Genomic DNA, 17,834 nt, shown 5'->3' with positions numbered 1-17,834 from the left:
AAATGAGAAATTAGGGCTAGGATCCAACAACATTATTTACAACTTAGAAAAGGGATGCCGTAATCTAAAAGTAAATAATTTGAAGGTAAGTGAATGACGATTCACTAATTCTCACCATGAAAAAATGAAAAGAGATTAAGTTTTAATTGTATTTGAAAATTCCTAGATTTCTTTTGAGATTCATTGAACATTTCAATGACATGTTTAAATCTCGATATGCACTTCAAATTTGCGACTGGGATGCCGAGGATCGCAAACAAGTTGTGAATAACCATGCGAATCAACATGGTGCACTCAATGTCTTTATCACCTAATCAATGTGTCGGTTAGCCACGCACGCTCCATTGATCTATGATAACCATCAAGCCACCCTTTGTCACCAATGTCAATCCCAAATTAGTGTGCTGGTTAGCCACGCACGCTCCACTAACGTTTGACAAGGGTACAAAGTGTAATTCCATGGAATAGCATCATTTTCACATTTTACCCTAAAGTAACTAAGATTGGGAATTTGAAAACATTGTAGTTACTTTGCAATATTCATTATACTTATAATGAGGAATTAAGTGCCCTATCCTATCCTTTCGGCTAACGACCCTCCACCAGTCAAGCAAGCGGTGGATGTGAATGTACATCCATTAAGAGCCATTTTATAGGCAGCAGCCTTATACCCACCTTATAGACTGGCTTTGTGAATGAGGCCTACTAGCGATAAGACTAGCTTATTCTTATACATATATATTAATTAATCTTGTAATAATATAATAGTATAGGGTTGAATTTTAAACTTGTAAAATTCTAAGGGTTTGAAATTTAAATCATTCAAAATTAAACTTTTAATCACAAAATTTAAATTTCAAAACTTGAGGACAAGTTTTGAACTTTTCAAAACACAAGGGATCAAATAACAAATAATATAAATCAAACAATTAATTTAGTGATTATCTATATTTGACCTAATTCAATTTCTTGCAAGATAAGCTACCCAATTAATTCAAATAACCAATTTTAATCATATAAGGAATTTATTATCTAATCAATTGGTAAATATCTTTTGTTTTTGGCAAGGATAGTCTCACAAAATCATTTAAATTCGAATTTTATCAGTAAACACAGATTAGGCAACTATTCCATAGCAAAAACAGCAAGAAATCCCGATATTGCCTCTGTCAGACGATCCGACTCGCCGAGTTACTCATGGACTCGCCGAGTAGGGACGACTCGCCGAGTCCATGAAGTGACTCGCCGAGTCCAGTCGAACAGAAGCCAGAAAAACGATTTTCAGCATGTAAACAGTTATAGCATCACATACAACAGAAACCAATCAAGGCTCTGATACCACTGATGGGTTTTATGCATAAGAACAATCCTATGTGTTCATACAAACCCTAATGCTTGGATCTAGGTTTCTTTATTGTACATGCTTTGAATCCAAGAATTGCAAACCCTAATCTAGCATACATAATATCAAAATAACAAATAACATCAGATCTAGATGTTTACCTCTTCAAATAGAAGCTTGAGTCTTCTTCTCTTGAGCTTAGAATCACAATTGTAATTCCTCTAATGGATCACAAACACCACACAAGCAAGAAGGCAATTATGAGAGAGGAGAGATGGTGCTAAAATCGGCCCTAGGGTTTCTCTTGGGAACAAGTGGCCGAAAATTGAAGCCTTTGGGTCTTATTTATACTGTAGGGTGCTAGGGTTTCAGTCTAAACCCTAATGGATAGCTTAGCCACCAAGCAGCCCAAAGAACCTTCTGGAATGAGGCCTTGGACGAAAATATGATGATCCTTCATCATAATTTCGTTCCCCCTTAGTCCATTAGGTTTCCCAGCCCAAAACTCAACTATCACATATTTGACAGTTTATGCCATTTTATTTAATTAATCTCTTTTAGTCACCAAATTAATTACTAATTAATTTATGACTAATACTAATTAAATAAATATGATTTCTCCTTTAGTATATTATTCTTATAATATATTAATAAACCATAATATCCTCTCTCTCATATCAAATTACCTTGTCAAGTTGCTTTCGTGAAGGCAACCCAAAAGGACCATGCACAACCGGGTCAAGTACATACCAAATATAGTTACGGGCTTAGACACTAATCCAACAGTTTACACAATGCTCAAAGACTGCAACATGGATCCTAACGAAGCCGCTCAGAGGCTCTTATATATCGGTAAAAAACCCTAACAAACTGTTTTATCTTACTTTCAGTAACTGTTTGCATGTCTAAGATATAAGTAACATAATCACTGTTGTAGTGTCTGTTTCAACGTATGCAGCTGAATCTCGATGTTCTATATTATGAGACTTTTGACTAGCTTATTTTGCTGAAAGTTATAGTTATTGACTTATTGATTTGCCTTTGCAGATACTTTTCATGAAGTTAAAAAGAAACATGATCGGCGTAAATCTGTAAGTTATACAATTGATTGGGCTTTCAAACTTTCAATACAAAAAACCTTGTAGCTTTCTTGATGAAACAACTCATTAAGTTGTTTCTGCTATTTTATTCAGATAAGCAGTGATACATCTGAAGATTATAAACGGACACAGGGTAATCAATGGCGGAGAAATTTGAGTTCAGGGAAGGAATAGAGGGTTTCAAGGCTGATCATTCCAGTTGATTCTGGAAAAATAAACAATGGTGCACATGTGGCAAAGTAAATTTCATCCCCTGCACCTATTTGTTGTTACTTTTGATACATTTGCAGTTGTAAATTGTAATTGTCTTCACTGTTTTTGCAGTTCTGTTGCCAATGGCAATGGTACATTGGTTGTATCTAATGGTAGCTACAGTGATAAGGTTGCACTTGCACCTGAATCATCTTCTACTTCAGATACTGTTGTGGTTTCCTCTAAGAACACTTGTGATGTTGGTACTATACAATGTGAGATTGTAAAATGCAGTGGCTCTACTAAATCAAATTCCAGACTTCCAGCTGGAACTGGAATTAAGGTCAGTGCTGAATCCATTCCGGTCATTGTAGAAGCTGCAGATATTGACCATTTTTGTTTTTTCATTTTGCAGCCTAATTGGAGAAAATATGGCAGCCTAACAAAAATTCTTGTAGACGTCCAAAGAAGGCTAATATGGTTGCCCTACTATTTTCTCTCTAAATCTTTTGTGTGCCGGATCTGTTAGTATGTTTGGCTGTAGGATCAAAGTTGGTGCTTTCGATACAGGTTTGGGCAATGTTCTATTTTGAATAAACGTTTACCTCAGGATTTTAGATTAACAGATGAATCTTTTATTTTTTGTCGAATAAAACATGGTAGGGTTATAGTCTGATAATGGGAATCTTTTAGCTTTATGTATGTTTTTTTCATTCCTATTTAAGACCAGTTTTCTTTTTCTTTCTTTTTGGTCATCAATTGTTATCTGGTTGGATATTTTCACATTTTGATTATATTTTTCCTTTTGGCTTTCTCTTTAAATGGATTATTGAGTGAAATCATTGCCATGGAGGGGAGGCAATGGTGATGTAGTGAAATCAAGTCCATGGAGGGGAGTAAAGTTGAACCTTGTGATGATATTCAAGTCATTTGAAATGGGAAGTTGTATGTTATCCTGATAATTACAGTTTAATGTAGTTTGATCTATATAGGTTTTTGTTTTTATACACACATGTAATGCAGTGAACTATTTATGTCTTAGTTCATAGTGGTGCAGTTAACATCAGATATCCACATCTCATAATTTATGTAAAAAAAGAATGGCTGGTAAAGAGGGATGTTGTAATTGAAAGGTAAGTGAAGATGTTCTTTTTTTTTGTAACTTTACAAACCACATTAAAGTAAGCGAATTATGTCCGAAAGAAATTTATCCAATTTCATTTCTACTGAAATGGGTTAATTGAAAAAATGGTCATAACTGCCGTCACCAACAGACCCCACTGTATCTATCTGTGTGTGTGTATTTCACTGATACCAAAGAAGAAACAAATATATAAGAAATTGTAATTTTTCCACATAGTGTAGAAATTGTTTTATATCTTATTTGGGTGTTTCTCATACATATGTAATTACAAGAATGATGACGTAAATACATATTCTAAGTTACTCATCTAGACATAATTAAATCATATTGTTATGAATTTCTTTATTATATGGATATTTATAAAAAATAAAGAAAGATAGAAAGGTGTTTGAGATATCTTATTTTCATATGTGATAAAAAGACAATAATGATTCAAATAAAAAGTCAATCAAACATGATTGTTTATTACTTTATTCAACCAAAACTATGTCAATAAACAATAGATACAATAAAGATTAGAAAATTAAAAATGGTATCGTTTGATAACTAATGACAAAGCCGACGATGGAAGCTTTGGGTCGGAGCCATATGATGCGAAAGTCTCACGTAGCCCTTCCCCGTTACTCTGTTACTCTAAGAGTCGAAACAATCTTTATTCCTTCAACAACTGTTAGGCCTTCCTACAGTTTTAGAAACGAAGATCGACTTGGCCTACTTTGACTATGCTATTCTTTTCATTTCGTAAAATGAACAAGTGACCCAACAACAACAAATTCAATAATTGGTCGGACCAAGCTAACTGCCGATTTTTCATTTCCGACCTGCGACATATATTTATACTTTTAATGCAAAAAAGTAACATATTTATACTTTTGAACAAACACATTACTACTATTATTAATTTGAAAAAAAGAACTATTTTAATTCTAACACAAAATAACTTTATATTTTTAACTTTAACCAAAAACACCAACATACTTTTATGTTTAACCCAATGACATGGTATTTTTGTTTCAAACCCAAAATACAAAACATCAACCTTTACCCAAAAACTACAACATACTTTTCTACATGATTGCAGATTGTTGTGTATTTATATATTGTAAAATCAAGTATGAACTATTAGATGAAATTCCAAATGTAGACTCAACTTCTGTCGTATTGTATGACTATGAATAACCCACATCTAAAGAAAACTAATCATCACATTAAAACTAGCTTCCGAAAGAAACTATTTGCCGCTCGGCGCTTAGCGCGGGTAAACGGCTAATATATATATATATATATATATATATATATATATATATATATATATATATATATATATATATATATATGAAAGACAAGGCAGGGCGTATAGCCGTATACCGAGTAGGATTAGTCAAAAGGAGGAAAAGTATTGGGGGTAAACCCGGTCTCCAAGGGATCATTTGTCAAAACATTAGTGGACCACGTAGATGTCTGACAAGACAAATGGTAAAATGGCAGGAAGGAGATGTTTTCCATAGTCTTTGCTCAAAATAAAAATAAAAAACTTTACAAAGCCTTTACTATACCAATTTCATGGACAAAATATACCCTACTCAAAACAATAATTATTGTATCCATGTCATAAAACAATATGATAAATAATTTAAAAGAAAACTTAAGATATTTCTAAATAATAATTGAATATTGTCATATTCTATAAAATAACTGCATAGTTGCATAGTGCATAGTGTTGTAAAATATATGTCTAATATTTTTTTTTATAAGTTATATATATATATATATATATATATATATATATATATATATATATATATATATATCTTTCTATTCATATGATAAATGATGATAAATGTTTTAAAATATTAAAATGTGACAATTGCATGTCATTATTTCACATAGCTACGAACATAAATAGGAGGAAAATATAAAAAATATTTAATTTCTCTACTTTCTTATATTTATAGGAATATCATCTCTATATAATGATCTCATTTCAGAGATCTATCAATATACAATGTTTCATTGCGGGTTGCACTTTACATTTAAAAACATATCTTTCGGCCTTAGAGATGTATAGTAGCAACGAGTTTCCAATGTAATGACAACATTTTATGCTCGTATATTATAACTAGGTTATAACCCGTGTGCTATACGGTTGACATATTAAAATAATTTAGATAATAACATTGTACTTCAATTTCTATTAATAGCATTGTACTTCTATTTATAGAAAAATTATATTATTTTAAAAATAGAAAATGGCATTGTGATTTCATTTCTTGTGCATTTTAGCATTCTACTTTCGCTTTTTATTTAAAAGAAGACAAAACCATGTAAAATCTTTTTTTTAAAAGATGTTATTTCATATTTATAATAATTTTTTTATTTAACATTATATAACATTTAAATATCACTTTATATACAATAAAATTACGTTTTACATTTTATATTTTATGTTAGAATGTTATTATTAAAATATTATATTAGACTTATTAAAATATGATTAAGTATCTATAATAAGGTATAAATAATTAAAGTATTTATATGTTATGTAACCCTCTCGTTAACATAAAGTATTATAAATAAATGAAAACATTTGTTCATAATTTTTATAAGATAGCTATATCCATGTTTATTGTCACAAAAAATATTAACAACATAGTTTTGACCATGTTTATATTATAAAGGAGATGATCGGTTACAAACCTTTTAAACATACAAAATATATTTATTTTCCATTAAATAAAATAAATTAAACGATCATGTGTTTTCAAAAAACCCGCTTCAAACATACACAAACTCAACCATATGTTTTTATAAAATAATTAATAATAAAAAAACTTAGCGGCAAAGGAAAAAAGAGAGTATATGGTTATCATTACCTTTTCAACTTTTGAATATTAAAATGTAAAGATTTTCAAACCTGAGCTATGATTTCGAAGCATTTTTTTATTTAATTTGATTTTACGAATTTAATGATTAATTATGAAACGTGTTCATGCTTATCTTTTTTTGGGGTAAACAAATGTATGTGCATCTCAAAACCACAATGTCATATATTCACTTGATGCCTAGCTAAATAGGACAAATGCAAAACATATAGACGTATTGATTGTTTATTTATGTATTTATAGCTTGCAATTCTACCAAGTACAACATACCATGGATGAAAATAGTTTGCCCACCATTTAAAAGTATAAAGCCATACTTGGATTGATATTTGAAGGCACAATTTGTAAATAAGAAAAAACCCCAAAAGTACAATGTTATAACAATATGGTGATTTCTTTTGTAGTAGGGACCAAAACCATAAGGAAAACTCCAAAATAAAAACTAAAATTGCAATCCAATTCCTTTAGGGACTAAAACTGAAAATGTAACCCACTCTATTAAAAGGCATGTTAACAAAAAAAACAAAGTATGATGCTTTAAAAAAATCCTACATTTAATAAGTAAATCATATATAACTTCACATGCATTTTGGAAACAGAATGCATTGGAAACGGATGAACTTACATTGGTATTTTGGAAAATAGTTGTGAGGAAATGATTCTCGAATACAATAATAATAAGCAATAACAGTTTCAAAGATATTGGATATAAAATTTGGTTATGCATATGTTTATAAAAACGGAAATAAGTCCATTAGATCTAGACCATCAATGTTTTCATACCCCTCATTATTTACATAGTGATTCTGAATGTTTTTTCACGAAAGATTATTCACAACAAACAAAATAAGATAACCTTGTCAATAAAAAATCTAATACATGAACCATCATAAAATTTGGACAAAAATGCATAATTCACCAATTTTAAAATTTAAAATCATGAGGAATAGTGTCTTGTTCTTCTTACTTTTGTTTCTTTTGGCGTGCAAGTGTATATTAAAGGTGTTAAAACAAAATCCTCATAAATTTAATGCATAACTGTTAAAAGCTAGCATTAGAATTTTAAGTAAGAGATGCCAAGGCATTTATTTTACTAATCACATGAAGTTTTCCTTTAACTTTGACACCTGACATAAGAGAAGGTGTCATGGCTATAACATAGTTTATCTTGCCCTTGACATTGATAAATCGTGCAGGAACACATGATGCATCCTAGCAAACCACAAAAAAAACATCAAATTTAAACAAAACATATGCTTAAACATTTCTAGACAGGAAGAGAGATAGAGAATGGATATCTTACTATTGAAGTTCATTATGATACGTACAATGATCAGTTCCATTAGATTATATTATGCTATAGAGCATATCCAAATCAGATTCAGATGTTGATATTTCACAAACATGCATTATGAAAAGAAGTTAACTCTTTGAATGAATTGGTCAAATAAATATATTTACTAACATGAATTAAGATAGGTGATAACTTTTTGACCTGCTTATGATTTTTTTGTGTTTCATGAGTTTCTCCATATATAAAAGTTGTGAAAAAATGAATGGGTGTACACTGTTAATGAACCAAAAAGCATAATGAATATTTTACAAGAAATATAAAGTTTCCAAAAGTAATATGAAAACCTCCTAGTTGTACAACCTGCTTTTGCATGAAATATGTGAAATATTACCTTCTTCGGTGCCACTATATTACCATTCTGCAATTACATCTAGGTATTCATTGTTGGATGTTCTTGTCCAATCAACATGTAAATAAAAACCCAAGAATAAATTATATGAATTAATGGCATGGTATATACATATGATTTATCTCACCATTTGATTCAAAAAAATTTATTGTATTTAGATAAAAAAAAATCAAATGATATACCTTTTCATATCTCTCAAGCTTAAAGAGTTTTTTTATAGGAGCCAACTACAAATGGTTTCAACATAAATTATAAGATTCTAGGTCTAGCCTTATCAAAACCTATGAAGAAATATAATCAGAATTAATAACGAAGAAAAGAGTATAACCTCGTGGGTATACTCTTGAAAGGAGAAATTGAAGGTCCTTCCATGACAAATACCTGCAATCTTCTGGTTCCCGTTTTTTGTCAATTAGAATGTTTTGTGACTTGGAAGAGTAGGCGGTGTCGGTGGAGCGTGTGAAGGGGAGGGGTTTACATGGACCTCTTTCGGGAGGGAGAGCAAATGGCGACAATGAGTCATGAGTGATGAGGCCGTGGAGGCCGAGCAATAAAGAAAGGGAACATGAGAAACATTTGAGATTGAAGTAGAGTTAGAACCATTCCTATACGATCCATAATCACCAATAGAATGACACAAAATCCAAACTTCCCTTAACACTTATGATTAAGACTATGTCTTGTTCAAGCATTTCATCGAGCACTTAGTGTGCATAATCAAACTTGTCACATTTTAACAACATATCATTGGTGTTTTTCCTTATTCATACTATCATTCAGTTTTTTCAATCTAAACATTAAGTCCAAAGCTTCAAATTTTGAATTAAAAGTCAAAGAAGAAATAGTTGCTATCAAGAAGATTATTACGAACTTGAAAAATTACAAACCTTGAAATAGCCATATCACTAATCTGAGAAGCTGCAACAACATCATTCATCGTGTATTAGACAAATCAACAATAAATCAAGGAAAATAATGGAAACCATTCAGAGCACGATGATACCCGGGGTCCTTGCAAACGCAACGATTAATAAAGAGGACAAAGAAGATTAGGGTTGAAAAAAAGGAAATAACGAAGAAATATAAACGATTGGCGAGATTTAAGGATCGACAACATCAAAAGGAAGGAAGGTCTAAAAGATGAATTGGTATGGAACCCTGTATTTAAAAATCAATCATGTATTTAAAAATTAATTGCCGATGTTTAGGAATAGAGATGATTAAAACCGAAATTACACCAAATTCGGCAGCTGAATTATAGGGATACATATTTGATTACAAATTTTATATTGAATGATGAATTGGGCGGGAGAAAATAGAGAGAATTGCTGGAGAGATGACACGTGGCAGAAGCAGGTCTAAAAGATGGACATGTGGCATTTAAGGGAAGTTTTTATTTAGCATGAAGATGTATTTAGTATTGGGTAAGTTTTTTTTTTTTTTTTTTTTTTTTTTTTTTTTTTTTAAGAATTGTAGCTAGAAATTCTCATTTTAAAGTTTCTATTTTAAAATAATATTTTTTTCTTCTTTAGTTTTTTATTGCATTGAGTTAATAAAAAGTTAGTATTTTACAAGATGCCCAAAAGTGTACTATTTCGATATCCGTTTTTGGATCCATTTTCATATTTCTAAAATGCATCTTTTAGTGTTTCCATTTTAAAATAGCATAAGATATATTTTCATGCTTGTTATATTGCATTGGATTTAATAGTATGTCCCCGAATGGTACCATTTTAGGTTTAGTTGCCCGTTCTTCATATTTTGGATCGAGTAAATTACAGTTTTGGTCCCTGTGGTTTACATAGATTCATATTTTTGGTCCAACCTTTGGAAAACGGACAAGATGCATCCATATGATTTCCCAATCTTGCAGTTTTGGTCCTTGATTCATATAAATAGACTATATTACCCTTTCTAATTTAATTTTCTATTTTCTTTTACTCTTTTTAAAAATATAAAATATATATTGGACCCAGCTCCCTTAACCCTCCACCCCAACCTCACTGTCTCTCTCCCTTCTTCTTCTTCCTTTTTTGTTCTTCTTTCACCCCGTTCAAGAGTGCCGATCTACCCCACATTTATTCTTCCCATTTCTTTCTTCCTTCTTCTTCCCAATCAGCATAGAATCATAGTATTGGTAGATGTTTGAGATTAGCGGTGGTGAAGCAGATGAGGGTTTGGTTACTGTAGGAAGCAGCGGAGCCCCCAAGATTGGGGAAAATGATCGTGAATAATATAATGGAGACGATAGAGAAGATGGTTGATACAATGTCGAGGATATGATTGTTTCAAAGTTTGAATAATGTGAATTTGAGACGATGAGCCATTTGTCGTAATTGGTATGTTACTAGGGTTAGAAATAGAAATTGGTGATGGATATGAGATATCCATAGGTCGTTAGAGGGAGAGAGGTTGAGACTTTGAAGGGGAGACAAAAGATCTATGAGATCTGAAGGTGATGAATCAAAAGGAGCAGGAGGATATGTGAGGTCTGCAGGTGACGAATCAAAGCCAAAGGGATGGTGATGGGTGGTTTCAAAAGGAGATGGGGAAAGGAGTCGATGGGAGGGTAGGTACTTACTGACAAGAAATCATGTGTGCCTTATCTTCTTGTGTTCTTGGAGAAAATCACCATCCATGATCACCGTTATTGAATCTCCTTGTGCCCAGATGAAGGAGACGAATTGAAATAGATGCGTTCCGATTTTCTTGTGGTGGTGTTGATTGATGATGGTGGGATATGAAGTAGCGACGACGACTAAAGCTTTGGGGATGTTTCCAATGGTGGATGAAAGAGATGAACCTGAAGGTTGTGGTGGGGTGGGTGGGAGTGGGGGTAGGGTGGGTGGGTGGGTGTGGTGGACATTTTTTTTATATTAATAAAATTTATAAGTGAGTAAAATAAAATAGAAAAATAAATTAGAAATGACATTATAGTCTATTTATATGGATCAAGGACCAAAACTGCAAGATTGGGAAACCACAAGGACGCGTCCTGTCTATTTTTTAAAGGTTGGACCAAAAGTGTGAATCTATCTAAACCACAGGAACCAAAACAATAATTTACACTTTTGGATTTTAATTTTGCAATTCCTACTTTTTAATTAATATATTCAGTCGCTGTGTTGAAGAATACCAACAATAGATGAAGAAACGGTCTAAAAAGTACGATGTCAAATGATGTTTTTTTTTCCAATTCTTTGTATATTAGATCTAGTGTCTTACAAGAAAACTATGGGATGTATTATTCCAAAATAGCTTTTCGATTAGATAATTTTCTAAATAATGACTAAATAAGAAAATAAATAATTTAAATAACTAAAATTTTATCATAATTTGATTTATATAAAAGTATTATAATAATTTTGTTTGAAATTTCAACTTTTGGAAGTTCTGGACTAAATGTGTCATAGTGGCAAAAGTGGAGTTAATGAATGTGTTGACGCCCTTAAATGGTCTAGGATCATTAAATCTATGAATGAGATAGAGAGGGACTAAAATAGTTGACTCCTACAGTGAAATCCACTAGTTGGGAATTAGGACCATTTATGTCAAAATATGAAAATGGGATGGTAGAAATAAAAAATATGTTAATAATAAGCACATTTCTGCTCATCTTCAGCTAAAACACGATAGACGGGGCGAGAGGAAGCATCCATTGTGATTTTGATGGGGTAGGGAAGATATGTGGTTAACTCTTCAGAAGTGATTGTGAAACTAGGGGATCAAACATCAAGCTCTAAGGTATAAATTTTTCCCTTCCATTGCTAGAATTTGAACCTATGGTTTGGGTTTGAACTCCAAATCCGAAAATGGTCATTAGATTGATGTTTAGTTGATGTAATTATGAATGCTTTTGATATTTGAGCTCCCATTCTTCATAACTAAACCCTAATTAGGTTTAATGGAGATTTCATAAAGATTTAGAGCTTCAAGCTCCATTAATAGAGGAATACTCCTTCACCCATGATTTAAGAGTGTCTGAATGATTGGATTTATGGTTCTCTAATTCATAATCAAATTTCAACATGAATTCATTACTTAACATTAAGACTACTATGAATTGAATCTACCATTTGTATTGGAATTAAGAATTTAGGTTTCCAAAAAATAGCCATGAGAGTTTTGATAAAGACCTCAATGATTGGACGAGTTTAGTATAAGAATTGTCATAATTTGAAGTTATAATTCATGCCTCAAATGGTTGGATTAATGAGGATTAAGTTATTAAAGGATATTTAAAAGACATTTGAAGAAAATATATGGAATCATCGATTCTAACCCTTGTAATCCATGGATTGAATTACTCCATTGGGTATTATGATGCTCTAAAGGAGGATTAATAATATTATGACTCATTATAATGTTTATTAATGGGACTCAAACCTATTAAAAGCTTAATGTCTAGCTAGGATGTTTAGATGCCAACATAAGCTTTCATTTAGCTCTTATGACATCCAATGGTCTTAACTATTAAGACAGGAGTAGAGAAGGGATTAATTGGGGTAAAATAAAGTTAATAATACTTATTTAGGTCATTATGACCCTATAACGAAGTTTGGTAAAGAGTGGAAGTGTTGGTGACAGAATACATTGCCCAAAATGGAAAATTTTGTCATGTGTGTATGTTGGGCATTACTGTAACATCTTGTTTCGAAAAGTTTATTATTTTAGGATTGTGGACAATAAATGGATTGAGTAAAGGCCTTGGTCTTCAATGGAATAGGGTTTAGACCTTATTGGATGTTGATAATGTTGGTTAAGTAATTAAAGCCTTCCAATTGTGCTTTGAAGAAAAAGGGTAAATTGGAAAAAGTAATATTCAGGGCTTCTTGCATGGATTATGGTTTTAGTTCGACATGTATTAAGTCAAAAGTAATTAGATAGTGTTTTCGGGATTCAAGGTAATAGGGTTTAGACCTTATTTAACTGTTGACTTTTGGTCGTTGACTTTTTGACCAGTTTTACTTTTGGTCAAACTTGGGTAGAATTGAGTTTTTGACTAAGGGCTTCTCCCAGTTTGGTTTTAGGAAGTTTGGGTGGCCAGTTTCGATGTTGAGGTAGTTGTTGAGCTTCTGTTGAGTAGTTCAGGTGAGTCTTCTCACTATACTCATGGGTCAAAGGCACCAATGTCGGCCCACTTGATTGTGTTATGTAGAATGCTAATTGTCTTTGTGACTCTTGCATGCATGCTTGGGTTGAAATATACCCCAGGGATGGGCCCATTGATATGTATTTTTGGGTTGAAATATACCCAGGGTTGGGCCCATTGATATGTATTGGGTTGAAATATACCCCAAGGCTGGGCCCAATGATGTGTACTGGGTTGAAACATACCCCAGGGTTGGGCTCATTGATTGTTTGGTATGTGGTCTTTTGGAGAAATCATTAAGCTTTATGGTTACGGTTTCGTGGTTTAAACATTTTTAGGTACTTCCAGTTTCAAAAGGAAGAGCCCGGCTTGATTGCACTGCATCCCCTAAAAAATTATTTTGCATCGATTGTTTATGATTTTACTCTGATGTTTTGAGAATAATTTTACTCTGATCGTCTTTTGTAATAATGAATGAAGGGTTTTGATTTATTTTGTTGAGACCCATTTTTATAACGAACGGTGAGTGCGGAAGAAGGATATCTCGAGATTAATCGTGTTTTTGTAAGTATGAACACCAAGAACATATTATGAGTTCATAAGAAAAAGACTAAGAATAAGAGAGAATAATCATAATATTGCATGAAGAACATGGTGGGAGAGAAACTCTCCCTGGGTGGGAGAACCCACCAACTTTCTCTCTCTAGGATTACATTGTAAGAAAAGTAATCACTAACTTAGGAAAAGATAAGCTAGTTAGAGTAATAAATGACCAACTCTCCCTTTATATAGGAGGGAGAGTATTTACACCATAAAAACAATAAAGGGAAAATACAACCTAATAAACACTCATTATTTGTGGAGCATTTCCATGCACCAACATTCTCTCCCTAAATGCTTACAAATGATGAGAGATCCAATAAGTGATACAAGGCTATAATTGTAACATCCCAATTTTCAGGTCCAAAAATTTCTTTTTAATTAACCAACACATAAAAACATTCATAAGAAAATACTGCGAAAATTAATCATCTCATAAAACAATGTATCATGTTTGAAAACCCAAGCCATAGAATAATAACATATCAGAGTACAATCCCAGAAAACTCCATGCGGAAACCATATGTGTGTGTGTGATGCGATGCTACACCGCCGAGTCCTTCCCCTTAGACGAAGAGGTACCTGAAACAAAAACCGAAACCGTAAGCACAAAGTTAGTGAGTTCCCCCGTCATACCACATACCATACAATATCATCGGTAATCATCATCGGTATCTTTCAACCGGTAACCAACATCGGTATCTTTCAACCGGTAATCGTCATCGGTATCTTTTAACTTGTAACCATCATCGGTATCTTTCAACCGGTAACCATCATCAGTATCTTTCAACCGGTAACTGTCATCGGTATCTTTCAACCGGTAACTGTCATCGATATCTTTCAACCGGTAACTGGGGACTATTCCACCCCCTACCACTAGCATACAACAGCAAGGTACAATCATACAGTCAGGCATATCCGGGTACTGACCTACCCCACGGCCCTAAGGGCCGCTGTCAGGGATCCTAATCCCTACTATACACGTAACATATCATGCAGATAATACTCGTGACCAAAGCACATAACTAAACCAAGATAATTATCACAAAGACAATCATCTTACAAATACTCCTCTTAGGTGGGCCGGCATTGTGGCCTTAGACCCACCCCTAATGGAAGGTAACTTACCTCGATGTCGTGCAGTATTTGAATTATCCTCAGCGCACAAGTCGACTCCCCTCGACTCCTCAATCCCTACACGACGACCTTCAAGTCAACACACAACCACCCTAAACAGGGTCAGTCCAAGTCTAGTCAAAGTCAACTTCAAGTTGACCCGACTCGCCGAGTTGGGCCGTCAACTCGCCGAGTCCTTCACCCTTTACTCGTCCTTATCCACGACCCGACTCGTCGAGTTGGGCCGTCAACTCGACGAGTTCCTCCCTCACATGAACATCGCATGAAACTCATCCGACTCGCCGAGTTGATGAACAACTCGTCGAGTTCACCTTCATCTGATGAACAAGTTCTGTCCTCGACTCGCCGAGTTGATGAACAACTCGTCGAGTTCATCTTCATCCTTAAGAAGATTGCCTTGGACTCGCCGAGTCTGTTCTAGCACTCGTCGAGTCCCATGAACTCCAGGTCTAAAATCACGTCCAATACATTGGGTAACTCTTCCTGTCTGATTACAACCCTTCTAACACTCAACTGGGTTCCTTTGACTCTCAACAGATATGAGGCTCAAAGCCTCGGACTCGTCGAGTCCAAGAACGGACTCACCGAGTCAGTCATGTCCAAACTCTAAATCCTTGAATTCTGATGTACAACCTTTGATCAAAAGATAGATCCAAACTTCTATAATCGATCTAGCACGTAAAGTTACAAACTTTACGTGCTTGCATGGGACTTTGAGCTCAAAAAGACATAAAACAAGCTCTTAAGATGCATGGGGCCTTTCATGGGTGCAAAAGCAGTCCCCAACTGCCATGTGACTCCTTTAATGACGTGATTCCGAAGCTCTAACCCCCAACCATGTTTGCAATCATGGTTGGCCATCAAAAGTGTCTTATAAAAGCCCTAAATCTCCCCAAAAAGGGATCTAACAAATGAAAGAGCAAGGTTACAGCTTTTTACCTTCAATGAACTGTAGAAGGTGCACAAACTCGGGTTCCTTTGGTCTTTACTTGCTTCCTCAAGCCTTTCTCCTTCCTTCTTAAGACCACAAGCACCAAAATCCACCAACAAGGCTTAGATTGCTTCAATAACGGCTAGGGTTTCAATGAGAGGTGTTCTGGGAGCATAAGGGACGTTGTGGCCGACATAACATTGTTTAAATATGGTGCAAACCCTCGGATTAGGGTTTTTGTCCAGTCAGAGTCTACTCGTCGAGTCCGGGACCCGACTCGACGAGTCCATCACTTAAATCCCGCGCCTCATCCCTCTTTTACTCGGCGAGTTGGTCTTTCAACTCGCCGAGTCCAAGGCCAAAAATGCAAAAATACTTAAATAAAAATACATACCAAGAACCAGGTGCTACAAATCTCCCCCACTTATTTTAGACTTCGTCCTCGAAGTCTGCTGCTCGATCCTGGAACAGCTCTGGATAATGCTCCATCATCTCATCCACCGACTCCCAAGTCCATTCCGAGCCCTTCCGGTGCTGCCATTGCACCTTTACCAGCTCAGCCCTCTTGTTCCTCAGATCCTTCGACTTCCGGTCAAGGATTGCTACATGTCGCTCAATGTAATTCAGGCTGTCATCGACCTGAGTATCCTCTAAGGGTACTACTGCTGAGTCGTCCACCAGGCACTTCCGCAGCTGAGAGACGTGGAAAGTGCTGTGGATCTGACTGAGTTCGGCTGACAGATCCAACCTATAAGCTGTTGGATTAGTGTCTAAGTCCATAACTATAATTGGTATGTACTTGACCCGACTCGACATGGTCCATTTGGGTTGCATGGCATCGGAACATTTGGATAGACCGTTTATGAGGAAAAGACATTTTGTGACATATTAATATATTATAAGTTCTAATATATTAATATGAAATCATGTTATTTAATTAGTATTGATCAAGAATTAATTTGGACTTAATTTAGTGATCAAAAAGAGACTAATTAAATATATGGGGATTGATTGTGTAAATCATTCATTCTTATATATGTGGGCTTATGATCTAAGATTCCTTTATGTTGGGTTTAACCCATGTGGTGATCCATGGATACTCCATGGAGGTTAAAACCCATGGAGCATAAGGAATGGGAGAAGTCATGAGTTACATGGTGTAACCCTAATAGCCACACTATATAAGAACCCCTTTAGTTCAAGAAATTGGCACTAGTGATACATATTTTGAGGGCTAGCCGATTTGAACATGTATGTCTTCTTCTCATGGTTATTCCAAGAGTTCATGATGTTGTGTGAACCATTTGAGGTGTCACACTTGGGGCACTAGGCTCTCAAGCTTCATGGAGTCAAGCAACAACAACAAGGTATGTATTCTATCTATTTTATTATCCTAGTATCAATGTTTTGGTATGCTAGTTAGGATAATACCTTGGATAATCATATTTGTATGTATAATAGAGAAAACATAGATCCAAGGTATTTAGGGTTGCATGTACACTTAGGAGTGTTAGAATGCTCAAAACCCATCAGTGGTATCAGAGCCTAGGCTTGTTTTCAATTATACTTGATGCAAATTGCTGAAAAAGTCGAATTTCGGGCATTCTGGGCACTGGACTCGCCGAGTCCACTGATGAACTCGCCGAGTCCATGAAGAAAATCATCCTACTCGACGAGTAGGTTGATACACTCGACGAGTAGGAGCCCCTGA

General features: G+C 34.3%; 2 long non-coding RNA genes across 2 annotated transcripts; one reads left to right on the top strand and one right to left on the bottom strand.

Moving 5' to 3' along the window:
* The first annotated feature begins 2,127 nt into the window (after nt 1–2,127).
* On the top strand, nt 2,128–2,616 carry LOC145129478 (uncharacterized). Its single transcript, XR_013717521.1, has 3 exons — nt 2,128–2,194; nt 2,390–2,433; nt 2,536–2,616. It is a non-coding gene; the product is annotated as an uncharacterized LOC145129478 (long non-coding RNA).
* Nucleotides 2,617–7,571: 4,955 nt separating this feature from the next.
* On the bottom strand, nt 7,572–8,418 carry LOC145129443 (uncharacterized). Its single transcript, XR_013717490.1, has 2 exons — nt 8,346–8,418; nt 7,572–7,872 (listed from the first exon to the last, which is right to left on the bottom strand). It is a non-coding gene; the product is annotated as an uncharacterized LOC145129443 (long non-coding RNA).
* Between the last annotated feature and the right edge of the window lie 9,416 nt (nt 8,419–17,834).

The sequence above is a fragment of the Lactuca virosa genome, chromosome 8, assembly GCF_052849685.1.
Source record: "Lactuca virosa cultivar CGN04683 chromosome 8, Lactuca_virosa_CGN04683_v6, whole genome shotgun sequence".
Classification (NCBI taxonomy): Eukaryota; Viridiplantae; Streptophyta; class Magnoliopsida; order Asterales; family Asteraceae; genus Lactuca; species Lactuca virosa.
The sequence above is the reverse complement of the archived record's forward strand: the minus strand, read 5'-3'. Positions and strand labels throughout refer to the sequence as shown.